Raw genomic sequence first — 16143 nt, forward strand, 5'->3', positions numbered from 1 at the left:
GGGGGGGGGGCTAAAATAAAGATGACCCTCTGGAGAGCGACTCCCTAGGGAAAAGAAATAGGTGATAGGCAAATGGTAAAACCAAGGTTGGGCCTTGCTGGAGGAGTTTTATTCAAAGCGAACTGTCAAGGGGTTCCCATAACACCCAACCGCATAAGGAACGCAAAATCAAGGAACATAACACCGGTATGACGGAAACTAGGGCGGCAAGAGTGGAACAAAACGCCAGGCATAAGGCCGAGCCTTCCAACGAAGTATATAGATGCATTAATTAAATAAGAGATATTGTGATATCCCAACATAAACATGATCCAACATGGAGCAATCTTCATCTTCACCTGCAACTAGCAACGCTATAAGAGGGGCTGAGCAAAAGCGATAACATAGCCAAACAACGGTTTGCTAGGAAGGATGACAAAGGTTAGAGGTTCATGGCAATTTGGGAGGCTTGAAGAGCAAGTGATAGGTAGTGTAGCATAGCGATAGAACGAAGCAACTAGCATAGCAATGATAGTAATGAGATCCAAGGTGACGGTCATCTTGCCTGAAATCCCGCTAGGAAGAATAACGAGTCCATGAAGAAGATGAAGCCACGAAGACGAACCAAGCGTAGACGAACGAATCCTCACGATCGCAACGAAACGGGAACTATCGAGAAGAAGCACACAACATGGTAAACACACCACACATGAACAAGGCATGATGCTCAATCAAGTATGATGCATGACAAGGCTACATGAGGCTACTCATGGCAAGAGATGATTCATACAAGAACAGCACATCAAAGCAAGTTTAAATGAGGCCGGAAACAACATATAGCCATTCCGGTAAATCCCCATATGCAAATTTCAAAATTGGTCCAGAACTGAATACCCTTATGTTCAAGTTGTTAAACAGCAAGTTAAGATGCACCAAGATGATCTACACGAAATTCTAGTCAAGTTACATATAAAGTTCATTTAGTTCGGAGCTACGGCCTAGAAGATATGAGCAAAACAAGTTAAACATGGCATTGATGCAAAATGCATTCAAACATCAAGCAAACACTTCAAAACAAGGATGCAAAATGATAAGATGAAGCTACATGCAATTCTAAGCAAGGTTCATATAGAGCATGCTCAAAACGGAGCAACGGTGCAACACATACACTCCAAACAAGATATAGCAACAATCTGTCCAAAACAGCAACTAGGCATTTTGCAAGCATCAAAACAATATGCTACAACACCTCAACATGAAAACAAAAGGCATGTACGTGATGTACAGGTAAAGCATTACAAAACATGAACACCGAGCTATCCCAAGAATCCAATAGAACATGCTCAAAAGGACATGGAAAGATTGCAAATAATAATAGATTCACAGACACTGCAGAATCACTGGACATGGCAGAAATAACATCAGGTTGCAATGTTAGAGCTATCAAACAACATGCTACGGGAATATATCATGGCAAATGAAAGCATGGCATGATTCTACTCAAATCATAGAACAAGAGTCCCTTAATGAACATGAGCCAAAAAGGCACAGAAGATATGATGGCACCCATGTAAACATAGCAAGATTCATAAACAGATTCAGACTACAACATAGATATGCTAATACTACCAGGACTAAGTTCATGATAAATTAAAGTTCAATTAATCATATTACTTAAGAACTCCCACTTAGATAGACATCCCTCTAATCCTCTAAGTGATCACGTGATCCATATCAACTAAACCATGTCCGATCATCACGTGAGATGGAGTAGTTTCAATGGTGAACATCACTATGTTGATCATATATACTATATGATTCACGCTCGACCTTTCGGTCTCAATGTTCCGAGGCCATATCTGTTATATGCTAGGCTCGTCAAGTTTAACCTGAGTATTCCACGTGTGCAACTGTTTTGCACCCGTTGTATTTGAACGTAGAGCCTATCACACCCGATCATCACGTGGTGTCTCAGCACGAAGAACTTTCGCAACGGTGCATACTCAGGGAGAACACTTATACTTTGATAATTTAGTGAGGGATCATCTTATAATGCTACCGTCAGTAAAAGCAAGATAAGATGCATAAAAGATAAACATCACATGCAATCAATATAAGTGATATGATATGGCCATCATCATCTTGTGCTTGTGATCTCCATCTCCGAAGCACCGTCATGATCACCATCGTCACCGGCGCGACACATTGATCTCCATCGTATCATCGTTGTCGTCTCGCCAATCTTATGCTTCTACGACTATCGCTACCGCTTAGTGATAAAGTAAAGCATTACAGGGCGATTGCATTGCATACAATAAAGCGACAACCATATGGCTCCTGCCAGTTGCCGATAACTCGGTTACAAAACATGATCATCTCATACAATAAATTTACCATCATGCTTTGACCATATCACATCACAACATGCCCTGCAAAAACAAGTTAGACGTCCTCTACTTTGTTGTTGCAAGTTTTACGTGTCTGCTACGGGCTTAGCAAGAACCGTTCTTACCTACGCATCAAAACCACAATGATAGTTTGTCAAGTTGGTGCTGTTTTAATCTTCGCAAGGACCGGTCGTAGCCACACTCGGTTCAACTAAAGTTGGAGAAACTGACACCCGCCAGCCACCTATGTGCAAAGCACGTCGGTAGAACCAGTCTCGCGTAAGCGTACGCGTAATGTCGGTCCGGGCCGCTTCATTCAACAATACTGCCGAACCAAAGTATGACATGCTGGTAAGTAGTATGACTTATATCACCCACAACTCACTTGTTTTCTACTCGTGCATATGACATCTACGCATAAAACCTGGCTCTGATACCACTGTTGGGGAACGTAGTAATTTCAAAAAATTTCCACGCACACGCAACATCATGGTGATGCATAGCAATGAGAGGGGAGAGTGTTGTCCACGTACCCTCGTAGACCGAAAGCGGAAGCGTTAGCACAACGCAGTTGATGTAGTCGTACGTCTTCACGATCCGACCGATCCAAGTACCGAACTTACGGCACCTCCGAGTTCAGCACACGTTCAGCTCGATGACGTCCCTCGAACTCCGATCCAGCCAAGCTTTGAGGGAGAGTTCCGTCAGCACGACGGCGTGGTGATGATGATGATGTTCTACCGACGTAGGGCTTTGCCTAAGCACCGCTACGATATTATCGAGGTGGATTATGGTGCAGGGGGGCACCGCACACGGCTAAGAGCTCAAGAGATCAATTGTTGTGTCTTTGGGGTGCCCCCCTGCCCCCGTATATAAAGGAGCAAGGGGGAGGCGGCCGGCCTAGGAGGAGGGCGCGCCAAGGGGGGAGTCCTACTCCCACCGGGAGTAGGACTCCTCCTTTCCTTGTTGGAGTAGGAGAAGGGAAGGGAGAAGGAGAAGGAAGGAAGGGGGCGCGCCCCTTCCCTAGTCCAATTCGGACTAGTCCATGGGGAGGGGTGCGGCCACCCTTTGGGGCCTTTCTCTCCTTTCCCGTATGGCCCATTAAGGCCCAATACGAATTCCCGTAACTCTCCGGTACTCCGAAAAATACCCGAATCACTCGGAACCTTTCCGATGTCCGAATATAGTCGTCCAATATATCGATCTTTACGTCTCGACCATTTCGAGACTCCTCGTCATGTCCCTGATCTCATCCGGGACTCCGAACTCCTTCGGTACATCAAAACACATAAACTCATAATATAACCGTCATCTAACTTTAAGCGTGCGGACCCTACGGGTTCGAGAACTATGTAGACATGACCGAGATACGTCTCCGGTCAATAACCAATAGCGGAACCTGGATGCTCATATTTGCTCCCACATATTTTACGAAGATCTTTATCGGTCAAACCGCATAACAACATACGTTGTTCCCTTTGTCATCAGTATGTTACTTGCCCGAGATTCGATCGTCGGTATCTCAATACCTAGTTCAATCTCGTTACCGGCAAGTCTCTTTACTCGTTCCGTAATACATTATCCCGCAACTAACTCATTAGTTGCAATGCTTGCAAGGCTTTAAGTGATGTGCATTACCAAGTGGTCCCAGAGATACCTCTCCGACAATAGGAGTGACAAATCCTAATCTCGAAATACGCCAACCCAACAAGTACCTTAGGAGACACCTGTAGATCACCTTTATAATCACCCAGTTACGTTGTGACGTTTGGTAGCACACAAAGTGTTCCTCCGGTAAACGGGAGTTGCATAATCTCATAGTCATAGGAACATGTATAAGTCATGAAGAAAGCAATAACAGAATACTAAACGATTGTGTGCTAAGCTAACGGAATGGGTCAAGTCAATCACATCATTCTCCTAATGATGTGATCCCGTTAATCAAATGACAACTCATGTCTATGGCTAGGAAACATAACCATCTTTGATCAACGAGCTAGTCAAGTAGAGGCATACTAGTGACACTATGTTTGTCTATGTGTTCACACATGTATTATGTTTCCGGTTAATACAATTCTAGCATGAATAATAAACATTTATCATGATATAAGGAAATAAATAATAACTTTATTATTGCCTCTAGGGCATATTTCCTTCACTTCGGCAGGTGGACTTGCTTTACTTTTTGCTGGAGTGGGATTTTTCTGTGGTACGGCTGGTGCTATGGCAACTAAAATCGGCATACCTTTTGCTGGAGTGCAGGTCCTGTGTGGTGCGGCTAGTGGTGTGGCCAGTGAAGTATGGGTACAGTCTGCTGGAGTCGGTCCTACGTTTTGTGTCACTAGTTGTATAGCCAATATAAGTGGGGTGCTGTCTGATTTCTCCGGCACAACCACGTTTTTCAAGGACTTTGCTGGTGCTCCTTCAGGTTCGGCAATCACCCTCTTCCTTTTTGATGTCTGATGCACAAGAACAACATTTGAGTGGAAAAACATGGTATGATGACAGATGGAAATATGTATTGATAATGGATGGACATGGCATCTCGACATATATGATGAGTAAACTAAGCAGATGGCGGTGCAACAAAGTAGAAGAAATGCAAGACAACATATGCAAGATACGCGCAATCAATAAAACCTTACCAAATTAGAACAGACACCTTGATGGGTGAACAGGACAGGCCATCTGCCTTTGACTCCTCGAGGTTAGAATAGTCATTAGGATCATATTCTGAACAAGAATCAACAGGTGGGGAGTGTTGAGGATATAGACCTTAGAGTCACCCGCCAAGAGGGGCCGGGTTACTCACAATGGTCATTATCAGAAGCCCGGCGTTAAGCTTGAAGACGGTGGGCTAAAGATGGGCTTAAGACCCGGATATGGCTTAAGGCCCGTAGTTACAATCATTATTATGGTAGAACTTGTAGTGTAAGGCAAGAATAGTTGAGAGTCCGAGCCGGACACTCTTATGAGCCGGCCGGGACTCTGAGAGCTGCTGGGCGTCAGCCTCCCTATATAAAGGGACGACCCGGCAGCGGTTTGGGGACAAGGAAGATCTCATCGAGAGCCGGGCATAGCAGTTAAGCTCCCTGGTCATCGAAACCCTAATCAATACCACCTCAACTGGACGTAGGCTTTTACCTTCACCGTAAGGGGCCGAACCAGTATAACCCTCGTGTTCCTTGTCCCGTTAACCCCTTCAAGCTTCCTAGCGGCGATGGCTCCACGACTAAGTCCTAGCCTGAGGACATCTGCCGTGACAATTCTACGACAGTTGGCGCCCACCGTGGGGCCAGCGCACGGTGGATTTGAGTTCTTGAAGGGCAGCTTCGAAGGGCTCAAGGGATACGCTGTGGGTCGGATGACCAAGAATCATCGCGGCAAGCTCTACATCGACGATGCGAACTGGGGCCCCGACGCCGGCTCAATTGAGTACGAGTACCGGGTCTCCTTCGGCGGAATTCATGTTTTCATTGGCAAGATTGGTGAGCCGGGCCCTGAGCCGCATCTCTGCGCCGATCTCGCCGAGACGGCTCAGCGTGCATGACCCGCCCGGGCTCGGCCTGCCTTAAAGCATGCTTTTGTGGGATGTATCCATGGAGGGCTCTCTGATCGATCGGGATCTGGTGATGAGACGGCCGCTGGCTCTGACGGCGAGTCGTCCACCGATGAGTCAAACTCGTTGTATCAAATTCAAGATGGCAGGCTCATGCGTTGTTCCAATGGTGACAGTATTCCGAACCCGTTTGAGCCGCCAAGCCGGGTTGGAATCTTCATGGCCGGTGCGCAGCCTGTTCAGAACCCTGCTACTGGATCGGGAAACTCGGTGCCCTCGCCGGCTCAGGTGCTGATGGATCTCACGGACAAGATGACGGCCCTGTTAACTGCCACGGTTGACCCGGCGGATCAAACTCAGCATGATGTGGAGGTGGCGCAATTAAAGTTAGATCTAGTGAAAGCTAAGGAGGATCTGGCAGCGGAAGGGATCAGGATGGCTGCGGAGAGGGCGGCTCTCGACGCCCAAACTCAGTTGATCCAGGCGCAGTCCTTCCGGCTCACGATGGATCAGAACGCGTCCAATGAGGTCATGAGAAGGAGGCATCAAAAGGCCCAATCTCGGCTCCCTCCGGTTTACGATCCGCGAAACCTCTTCAACACGCCAGGTGCAGGGTCTAGTAACCCGCCAGGGGTCATAGTGCCCGGGTCTGGGACCCCTATTCAGCCACAAGTGATGGGGCCTCCCCAGGTGCCCCTGCCCCGCCTCAGTACGTGCCAATACCGCCGGGTCATTATGCTAACCCACTGGAGAACATGGTCGCCGCGGCAGCACGGCTGGCGGCTCTCCCAATTGACGGCGACTCTCCGACGGCTATTGAAACCCGCCGGGTCAGGGAACTCCTTCAGACAGCACTGACGCAGCAAGAGGCGTACTCCTACAGCCGGGACAGGATCCACCGACTCCTTGTCCAGGCCGGAGCCCGAGTTACAGCAGACACATGGTCTCAACGACCGGCTCAAGTAACGTCCGACGCCATGACCCGCCCCCTGGCCATGGCCCGGCTCATAACGGAGCCTTTCACGCAGCAGACCAAGACAGAGCGCGGCAAGAGGCGGAGCAGGTGCCTCAGTTGACGGCTTACCAGACTCCCCCGACTTATCCGACGATTTCCGTCGACGTGGGTATCCCTATCAGGACTGGGGGTGTCCCTTGTTTAGTGCCAGCTATCCGCAATGAACGTCTACCCAAGGACTTCAAAGGCCCTAGGAAGGTGCCTAATTACAGGGCCGACTTACAACCCGCAGCCTGGATCGAGAGTTACGAGATGGCCATGTAACTGCTGGAGGTCAGTGAAGCGGCAATGGCCAAATACTTCACCATGATGTTGGATGGGACTGCCCGCACTTGGTTGAAAGGGCTACCACCGAATTCCATTGGGTCTTGGGCTGAGCTGAAGGCCCGGTTCATCCAAAACTTCAAGGATACCTGTAGGCAGTCTATGTCAATTGTGGATTTGACTAACTGCAAGCAGCAGGAGGGTGAGTCTACGACACATTGGGTTTGCCGGGTTAAGGAGATAATACATTCCTCGGATAAGATGGATGCCGGCTCTGCAGTCTTAATGTTGGAACAGAATTGTCGTTTTGTGCCCTTGAAGATGAAACTTGGGCGGCTTAAGCGCGACTGCAATGATATGGGTACATTGATGGCGGCTCTTGTCAAGTACGCCGATTCTGATGGTACCAAGGACCCTGCTTCAGATGATGAAAGGACAGGGAAGGGAAAGAAGAACGGCAATGGCAAGGGTCCTCAGCATAACCCGGGGAACCAAGGAGGTGGCAAGCGCAAGGCCGATGGCAGCCTAGAGTTCTTAGCCAACGCCAGCTCACAGGGTAATAACCAGCGACGCAAGGGGAGGCCCCCTCCCCGAGCCGGCGGGTCAGGCCCGACGCTGGAGCAGCTGTTGAATGAGCCTTGTCCAAGGCATGGCTCTAGAGAGAAGCCAGCTACCCATCTGTGGAAGGATTGTGCAATCATGAAAGCCTTTAAGAATTACAATGGCCCGGGCGGCGGCTCAGGCGCCGGCGGCTTTCATGGCCGGGGCGGCGGCTCAAATTCTAATCCTCAGAACAGTCAAGGGGGCTTTAATCAGCAGTCTGGCCAGGGTCATCAACAGCAGCAGGGGGGTTATCAGACCAATCCAAAGCAGCTTAGCGGCGGACAGTATCATGTATTTACCACCAGTCTGTGTAAGCGAGATCAGAAGCTTCATAAGAGGGCTGTGCATGCTGTTGAGCCGGCGGTTCCACACTACTTGCGGTGGTCTGAGCAGCCTATAGTGTGGAGTAGGGAGGATCACCCTCCCCGGGTGGATAACCCGGGTCATTTGGCCTTGGTGGTGGCTCGTCAGGTGGGAGGATATAAGTTCACTAAAGTGCTCATGGATGGAGGCAGCAGCATCAACATCCTCTATTATGAGACGTTCCGTCGTATGGGGTTGATTGATAAGAATCTCAGCCAGTCAAACACTATCTTCCATGGTGTGGTACCTGGTAAGTCGGCTTATCCAATCGGCAAGATCGAGTTAGAAGTGGCCTTTGGAGATGAGCACAACTACAGGGTGGAAAAATTGACCTTTGAGGTGGTCAAGATACGAAGTCCATACCATGCCATATTTGGGCGGCCGGCTTACGCCAAGTTCATGGCACGACCGTGTTACGTGTATTTACAGCTCAAGATGCCGGGTCATAATGGGACCATTACGGTTCACGGCAGCCGGAAGGTGGCCCTGGAGTGTGAGGAGGGTGATGCAGCTTATGCAGAATTTGTTTGTGCAACGGAGGAGTTGAAGTTTTACAAAGACAATGTTGACCCAACAGATATGACCTCTCTGAAAAAGCCTACTACAGAGCATGAGCCGGCAATGAAATTTAAGTCGGCTGATGAGACTAAACTTGTTGATTTTGTTCCAGGTGACTCATCTCAGCAGTTTAGCATCAGTGCCAATCTGGATCCAAAATAGGAAAGCGCGCTCATCAAGTTCATCCGTGAGAATACGGACATCTTCGCATGGAAACCTTCTGACATGCCAGGTGTACCTAAAGAACTCGCTGAGCACACTCTCAATGTTGATCCAAAATTTAAGCCGGTCAGGCAGTTCCTTCGGCGGTTTAATGAAGAGAGGCGGAAAGCTATTGGTGAAGAGGTGGCCCGGCTCTTGGCGGCCGGGTTTATTGTTGAAATCTTTCACCCAGAGTGGTTAGCTAACCCGGTCCTCGTACTCAAGAAGAACGACACTTGGCGGATGTGTGTGGACTACACGGACTTAAACAAGGCGTGTCCGGCTGATCCTTTTGCCCTTCCCCGTATTGATCAAATTATTGATGCAACGGCAGGTTGTGCGCGCTTAAGTTTCTTGGATGCTTATTCCGGATATCATCAGATTAAGATGGCAGTTAAGGACCAGGAGAAGACGGCGTTCATCACTCCCTTTGGAGCCTTCTGCTATGTGTCCATGCCCTTTGGACTCAAGTGTGCGTAGGCGACTTATCAGCGTTGCGTGCAGAACTGTCTTCATAACCAGATTGGGCGCAATGTTCATGCTTATGTGGACGATATTGTGGTTAAATCCATAAAGGAGGAAACCCTGATAGATGATTTGAGGGAAACCTTTGATAATCTTCGGGTTTACAAGATGATGCTTAACCCGGCCAAGTGTGTTTTTGGTGTTCCTGCAGGCAAACTCTTGGGTTTCTTGGTTTCTGACAGAGGCATTGAAGCTAACCCGGAGAAGATCAAGGCCGTCACCTCCCTGGCTAAGCCGGCATGTATAAGTGACGTTCAGCGCTTGGCGGGTCGCATCGCTGCTTTAAGCCGTTTTATAAGCCGTTTGGGTGAGAAGGCCATGCCATTATATCAGTTGATGAAGAAAACTGATAACTTTGTCTGGAATGACGCAGCTAATACTGCTTTTGAGGATTTGAAGAAGCAGCTGGCAGAGCCCCCAGTCCTTGCTGCTCTGGTTGATAAGGAGCCCTTATTACTATATGTGGCGGCGAACACACGAGCCGTCAGTGTGGCTGTGGTGGTGGAGCGCAAGGAAGAGGGTAAGGAGCATCCGGTTCAGCGGCCGGTTTATTATGTCAGCGAAGTTCTCATCGAGTCCAAACAGCGGTATCCACATTGGCAGAAGCTTGTTTATGGTGTGTTCATGGCAAGCCGGAAGCTTAAGCATTATTTCCAGGGTCATCCCATCACTGTGGTCAGTTCTGCCCCTCTTGGTGATATCATTCAGAACAGAGAGGCCACAGGAAGAGTGGCTAAGTGGGCCATAGAGCTCGGACCTCATGGTCTGAAATACGTGCCACGCACTGCTGTTAAATCTCAGGCCTTTGTGGATTTCATCAATGATTGGACAGAGTCGCAAGTGCCCGAGCAAAAGCCGGATAACACATATTGGACTATTCACTTTGATGGGTCCAGGCAGTTGGAGGGCTCGGGGGCTGGAGTCGTGTTGGCTTCCCCTAAGGGTGATAAGTTCCATTATGTGCTACAATTGATGTTTCCTTGTACCAAAAACGCAGCTGAGTACGAGGCCTTGCTCCACGGTCTTCGGATGGCTAAGGAGATGAGCTTGAGCCGGGTAAGGTGTTTCGGTGACTCAGACTTGGTGGCTCAACAAGTATCAGGCAAGTGGGACTCTAAGGACCCTCTCATGGCGGCTTATCGCCGCGAAGTTGATGCCATTGCTGGGCACTTTCAGGGTTACCAAGTAGAGCACATTGATCGCAGGAAGAACGAGGCGGTTGATGCTTTAAGCCGGCTGGGCTCTCAGCGAAAACCGGTGCCGCCTAGTACTTTCCTGGACGTCCTGTATAACCCTTCTGTTAAGTTGCCTACAGAGGAAGACTTGGCTGTCCCTGACCCGGAGGCACGACTGGTGGCGGCTCTCCATATCATACCGGACTGGACAGTGCCCTATTTGGCTTACATGACCCGGGGAGAGGTGCCTGAGGATGAAACGTTGGCCAGACAAATAACCCGGCGGTCTAAGTCAATGGTGGTCATCAATGGTGAGTTGCATCGCCGCAGTGTTACGGGGGCGTTCCATCGTTGTGTCTCCCCTGAGGAGGGTTAAGAGATCTTGCGCGAGATTCATGAAGGGGATTGTGGCCATCACGCCGGCTCAAAGTCTCTTGTGGCCAAGGCTTTCCGTCATGGTTTTTATTGGCTGACGGCTCATGCTGATGCGGAGGACTTGGTCAGTAAATGTGATGGTTGCCAAAGGTTCTCGCGACGGGCTCATGTGCCGGCTCAGGAGCTGAGGATGATCCCAATTACTTGGCCCTTTGCGGTCTGGGGGCTTGATATGGTTGGGCCTTTTAAAAGGTCCAAGGATAAGAAGACCCACCTCTTGGTGGCAGTTGACAAATTTACCAAGTGGGTTGAAGCGGAGCCAGTTAGCAAGTGTGATGCAGCCACGACAGTTCAGTTTATGAAAAAGGTGATCTTTCGCTTTGGCTTTCCACACAGCATTATAACTGACAATGGTACCAATCTATCCAAAGGCGCCATGGAGGAGTTTTGTCAACGAGAGCATATTCGACTTGATGTTTTATCAGTGGCTCATCCTCAATCCAATGGTCAGGCTGAGAGAGCTAATCAGGGGATTCTGAAGGGCATCAAGCCCCGGCTTTTGGTCCCTTTGCAACGGACGCCGGGTTGTTGGGTGGAGGAGTTGCCCTCCGTGTTATGGGGCATCAACACTACTCCTAACAGGTCTACAGGTTTCATGCCTTTCTTCATGGTTTATGGGGCAGAAGCAGTCCTCCCCAGTGACAACCGTCATGACTCGCCTCGAGTGGCGGCTTATGTTGAGGCGGATAATGAACAAGTGCGCCAAGATGCTCTTGACTTGCTGGACGAACAGCATGATGTGGCAGCAGCTTGCTCGGCGATTTACCAACAAGACCTGCGCCGTTATCATAGTCGCCGGGTTAAATCCCGGGTCTTCCAGGAAGGCGATCTGGTGCTCCGACTCATCCAAGATCAGACAGATGCACACAAGCTATCCCCGCCTTGGGAAGGGCCCTTTGTGGTCAGCAAGAATTTGCATAACGGGTCATATTACCTCATTGACATTCGGGAACACAAAGATTCACGTAAGTCGGAGGAAGAGACCCGTCGGCCGTGGAACATAGCTCAGCTTCGGCCTTACTACACCTGAGCCACCGGCTCTCATAATGTACATATTTCTCTAAGCCATGTATATATTATGATAAGCAATAAAGCAGGACCTCTGTCCTTTTTTCTCCTCCAAATGTACACGTGTTGTTTTCATTGCAAGATTACATGATAACTTGAAGGAGGATCCGGCTTATGATCGTATTCGAATCTAGCCGTAGGCAATAAGGTCACTTGGGGGCTTCCTGTTCAAACATAGGTCGTATTCGAACCAAAGAGAACATAGCTGTCGATACCCATTTGATTGGCAAAGTGTCGAGCTCATTGGGGAGTTTTCTTTGATCATATTTGAATCTTAGTTTAACCCCTTTGGGAACCGACGTGGATCGTATTCGAATCAGCGTCGTTAAACAATCCTTAAAATCACTTGGGGGCTTCCTGTTCAAACATGGGTCGTATTCGAACCAAAGAGAACATAGCTGTCGGTACCCTCTTGATTGGCATCGCCACACCCACTGGGAGCTATATGATCGCATTTGAATCCTAGCATAACCCCTTTGGGATGGGTCTCTGGTCGTATTCGAACTGGAAGCCCCTAAGTTTTTCTGATTTATAGCGAGTTCTTCTGATTATGTCAAGTATGCATGGCCGGGTCTCACTTTGCCGGCTTAACTTTGATTTACAATGCTAGTCGAACACAATTGGCGTTATTAAGACTGGTAAACCGGAATTGAGGTACCAACCTCATAGCCCGGGTTATTTAAGCCGGCAGTGTGCTTGCAGGCTGGTAAGTGTGTTGATACGATTATATCAAGGACATCATTGAGGGCCAGTCTTTGGTGAATCATATTCCGGGTTATAGGCATACGACTATGATTCTCCATGCGGTAAGCCGCCTCGAGACTTGTGATTTGTCTTTTTATGCAGGATAGTTAAAGACAACTATTTAAGCTTAAGGAACATGACTGATCAACTGTAACCCGGAGACATGTAAGGAAGCAACTTTCATAAGGATTCAGCATTCAACACGTGCACGATGGCACGACACAGTTAAAGTGTTGACCCTATTCTATTACAAGACTCGTTGAGTCCAAAAGGGTGAAGCATTGTTTCACATAAACCGTCTACAAAGTTACGACGCTTGCTGGGTTGAAGTCTCCAGCTCATCCCTCTCTTCTCCTCCGGCTGTTCCCAAGGCCTGGAAAGTCGACGACTTCTAGTCGATGCCGCTCAGAGCTTCAAATTGAGCTTCCTCGTCAATTAACCCCGCCGGGTCAATCTTCGGGGCGAAAGTGTGCTTGCGAGTCGGTGGGATTAAGCTGAGGGCTTCATAGCGCGGAGTGGGAATCCTCTGATTCTCTGCATCGTAACCCGGCTGATACTTAGTCAGATCTATATCATTGCCAATCAGAGTGGCCACCGGGCGTACGATCTTCACGCAAGCTGCGAAGTCCTTCTGGTCGAAGGCGGTGCCGTCTTCCTTCATACTGGGGTAGCCCAGAGCGATGTCCGCCGGGTCTAGCTCTGGAAGGAACGCCTTAGCCCGGCTCAGAGCCGCTATGGCTCCGGCTCTTGCAGAGGCCCGTCGCAGCTCTTGGATGCGTTGAGGAAGAACGGCGAGCCGGCGAAGAACTTCCGCCAGGTGAGTCGGCACCTCGTTGGATAGGGCCACCACAGCCAGAGCACGCTGTGACCCGGTGTAGAGTTGCTCCACCACGGTGTACACGGCCTTCAGCTTGGTTACCACACTTTGGTTGAGGTTGGCGCTTCTGGGACCTGTTTCACAGAATAAGATAAGCCGCCGGCAAGGATGAGTTATGAGATATAAAGATTCTAAACTTGATGAAAGCTGGTGAAATGACTTACTGAAGATTGCGGCAACCATCTGGGACACTTGGCGCTTTAAGCCGGAAAGTTCGGCGGTTTTCTCTGAGAGAGCCTTCTCCGCCTGTTCGGCCCGGTTCACCAGAGTGGCCTTCTCTTCGGCCCAGACTCTCCGTTCAGCATCAAAGTCTGTCTTCAGCTTTTCTTGCGCCGCAATACTGGACACAAATTTGGCATTTGCTTTCTGAGTCTCAGTCTCTTGCGTCTTCAGACGGGTCTTGAGATCAGAGATGTCAGCTTCAAATTTCTTGCCAGCAGCCTGCATAATTTCCGGGTCATAAGATGAACAGTTACTATGCAATCTTAAAAGTCCCAAGCACTTTCCAAGCAAAGACACTTGGCACTTGGGGGCTAATGCATATCGAACGTTTCTGTTTACAAGTTACCGGTTTAAACGAGTAAGCCGGAACTTAAGTCTACAACATATTCTCTCATAAATAGTAGACTTGGGGGCTAGAGCATGATAAGAATAACAAGATAACTATGCAGTAAGTACGAAGAAAGAAGAGTGATACCTCAGACTTCTGCTGAATCTGGTTCACCATGGCAATCTCTACATCCCGGCTCTTGTGCACCTGGCTGATATAGCCGGAGATGATCTCTCCGATGCTCAGATTGCCATAGTCAGTGAGGTCCAGATTGGCCCGGTGGCGCCCTAACAACTCCTCCTTAGCGGAGCACTTGGCCAGCGCAGTAGGCCTCCCCGGCTCAACATATTCCGTCCGGGTGATTACCACATCCGGGTCGCCTGTTGGTTGAGCCGAGCTGGAGGCCTCCGGGTTAGCAGAAGCTTCTGCTATGGGCTTGTTGGTTGGAGCAGCGGCCTCAGGAGCGGAGGCAGCTGGCAGTTCTTGAGCGGCTACATCCGGCTCAGGCAAGTCCGGCTCATTGGCCGACTTGTTCTTCTTCGCCCTTTTGCTGAGTTTGGCTTGGGCACTGAAAAGACAGAAAGGTTAAGCACAAAAAGTGTAAGTACAGACAAAGTATAACATGAGATGATCGTCATTACCCGGGCACGGTCTTGAAAGCCGGCAGATTCGACTGCATAGAGTCGCCAGAAGAGGGGGAAGTTTCCTGATAATTTGAGTCAGAAGAGTTGAGCGGTTGACGTATAACACCTGCCAAAGGATGAAAAGGGTACAACTTTGAGATCACCTCGGTCCGGCGTTTCCTCGATGCGTCAGGTAACCCGGAGGGGAGGTCAGTGTCTTTGTTGGTCCGGGTGTGTCGCCAGCTTTCATGAACCTGTCGCTTCAAAATAAATTGAGGGTCTTGATAAGCTAAAGGATGAGAAAAGCTTACTTTCCGGGTTACCCTTCGGATTTTCAGCCTTGGCAAGGGCTCCGAGTCGGAGGAAAGTGACATTACCTCTTCAACCACCGGGTTACTTGCTCCGGTGTCATCCTGTTGATGAATAATATTGGTAAGGTGGACAGAAATAAATAGCAGATATAACAAGAGTTTGCAGGTTCAGGGGTTACCTCTGACTCGGAGCTGTCGCTTAATTGCATCAGCTCTGAAGCAGTAGGCCTACTTCCCTTCTTACGGGGAGCGGCTCTCTTGGCGGCTTTCTTCGCCTTCCTGGCCTTCTTGGCCGCCTCATGGTCATATTTGACCTTCCAGAATTTATCATCATCCTGAAAAATGCAATGATGATTTCTTAAAGATTCAGATGAAAGTTATTTACAGAAGAAGATAAAATGTTCAGATCAGTGGCTTACTGCTGGGGCTGGGTTGATCTTGTAGAAGGGGGCTAACCCGGTCCTCCCGCAGTCTGCCAAGCTCTCGTTCAAGAGAGCCTTGGTCATATCCTCAGCAACGTCTTCAGGAAGATCATTGCGGCTGTGTCTCAGGGGGTCATCCTTTCGGCCCGTGTACTCGCACATTAAGCCGGGGCGGCAGCTCAATGGGATCACCCGCCAGGAGATCCAGACTCGAACCAGATCGATTCCGTTGAGACCATTGCCCAGGAGAGCCTTGATCTTGTTTATGGTGGGGAGCAGAGGTTGGCGCTCCGCCTGAGTCAACTTGTCAGACAGAGGGTGAGTTGGTTCCAGACGTGAAGGGCAAAAGCCGGGCAGCGGGCTCTCATCAGCCGGCGACGTGTCTTGGCAATAGAACCACGTCTGGTTCCAGTCTTTTGGGTGACTCGGCGGCTCGGCGTAAGGGAAGAGGCAGTCTCTCCGTCGCTGAATGGAGATTCCGCCG

The sequence above is a fragment of the Triticum aestivum genome, chromosome 2D, assembly GCF_018294505.1.
Source record: "Triticum aestivum cultivar Chinese Spring chromosome 2D, IWGSC CS RefSeq v2.1, whole genome shotgun sequence".
Classification (NCBI taxonomy): Eukaryota; Viridiplantae; Streptophyta; class Magnoliopsida; order Poales; family Poaceae; genus Triticum; species Triticum aestivum.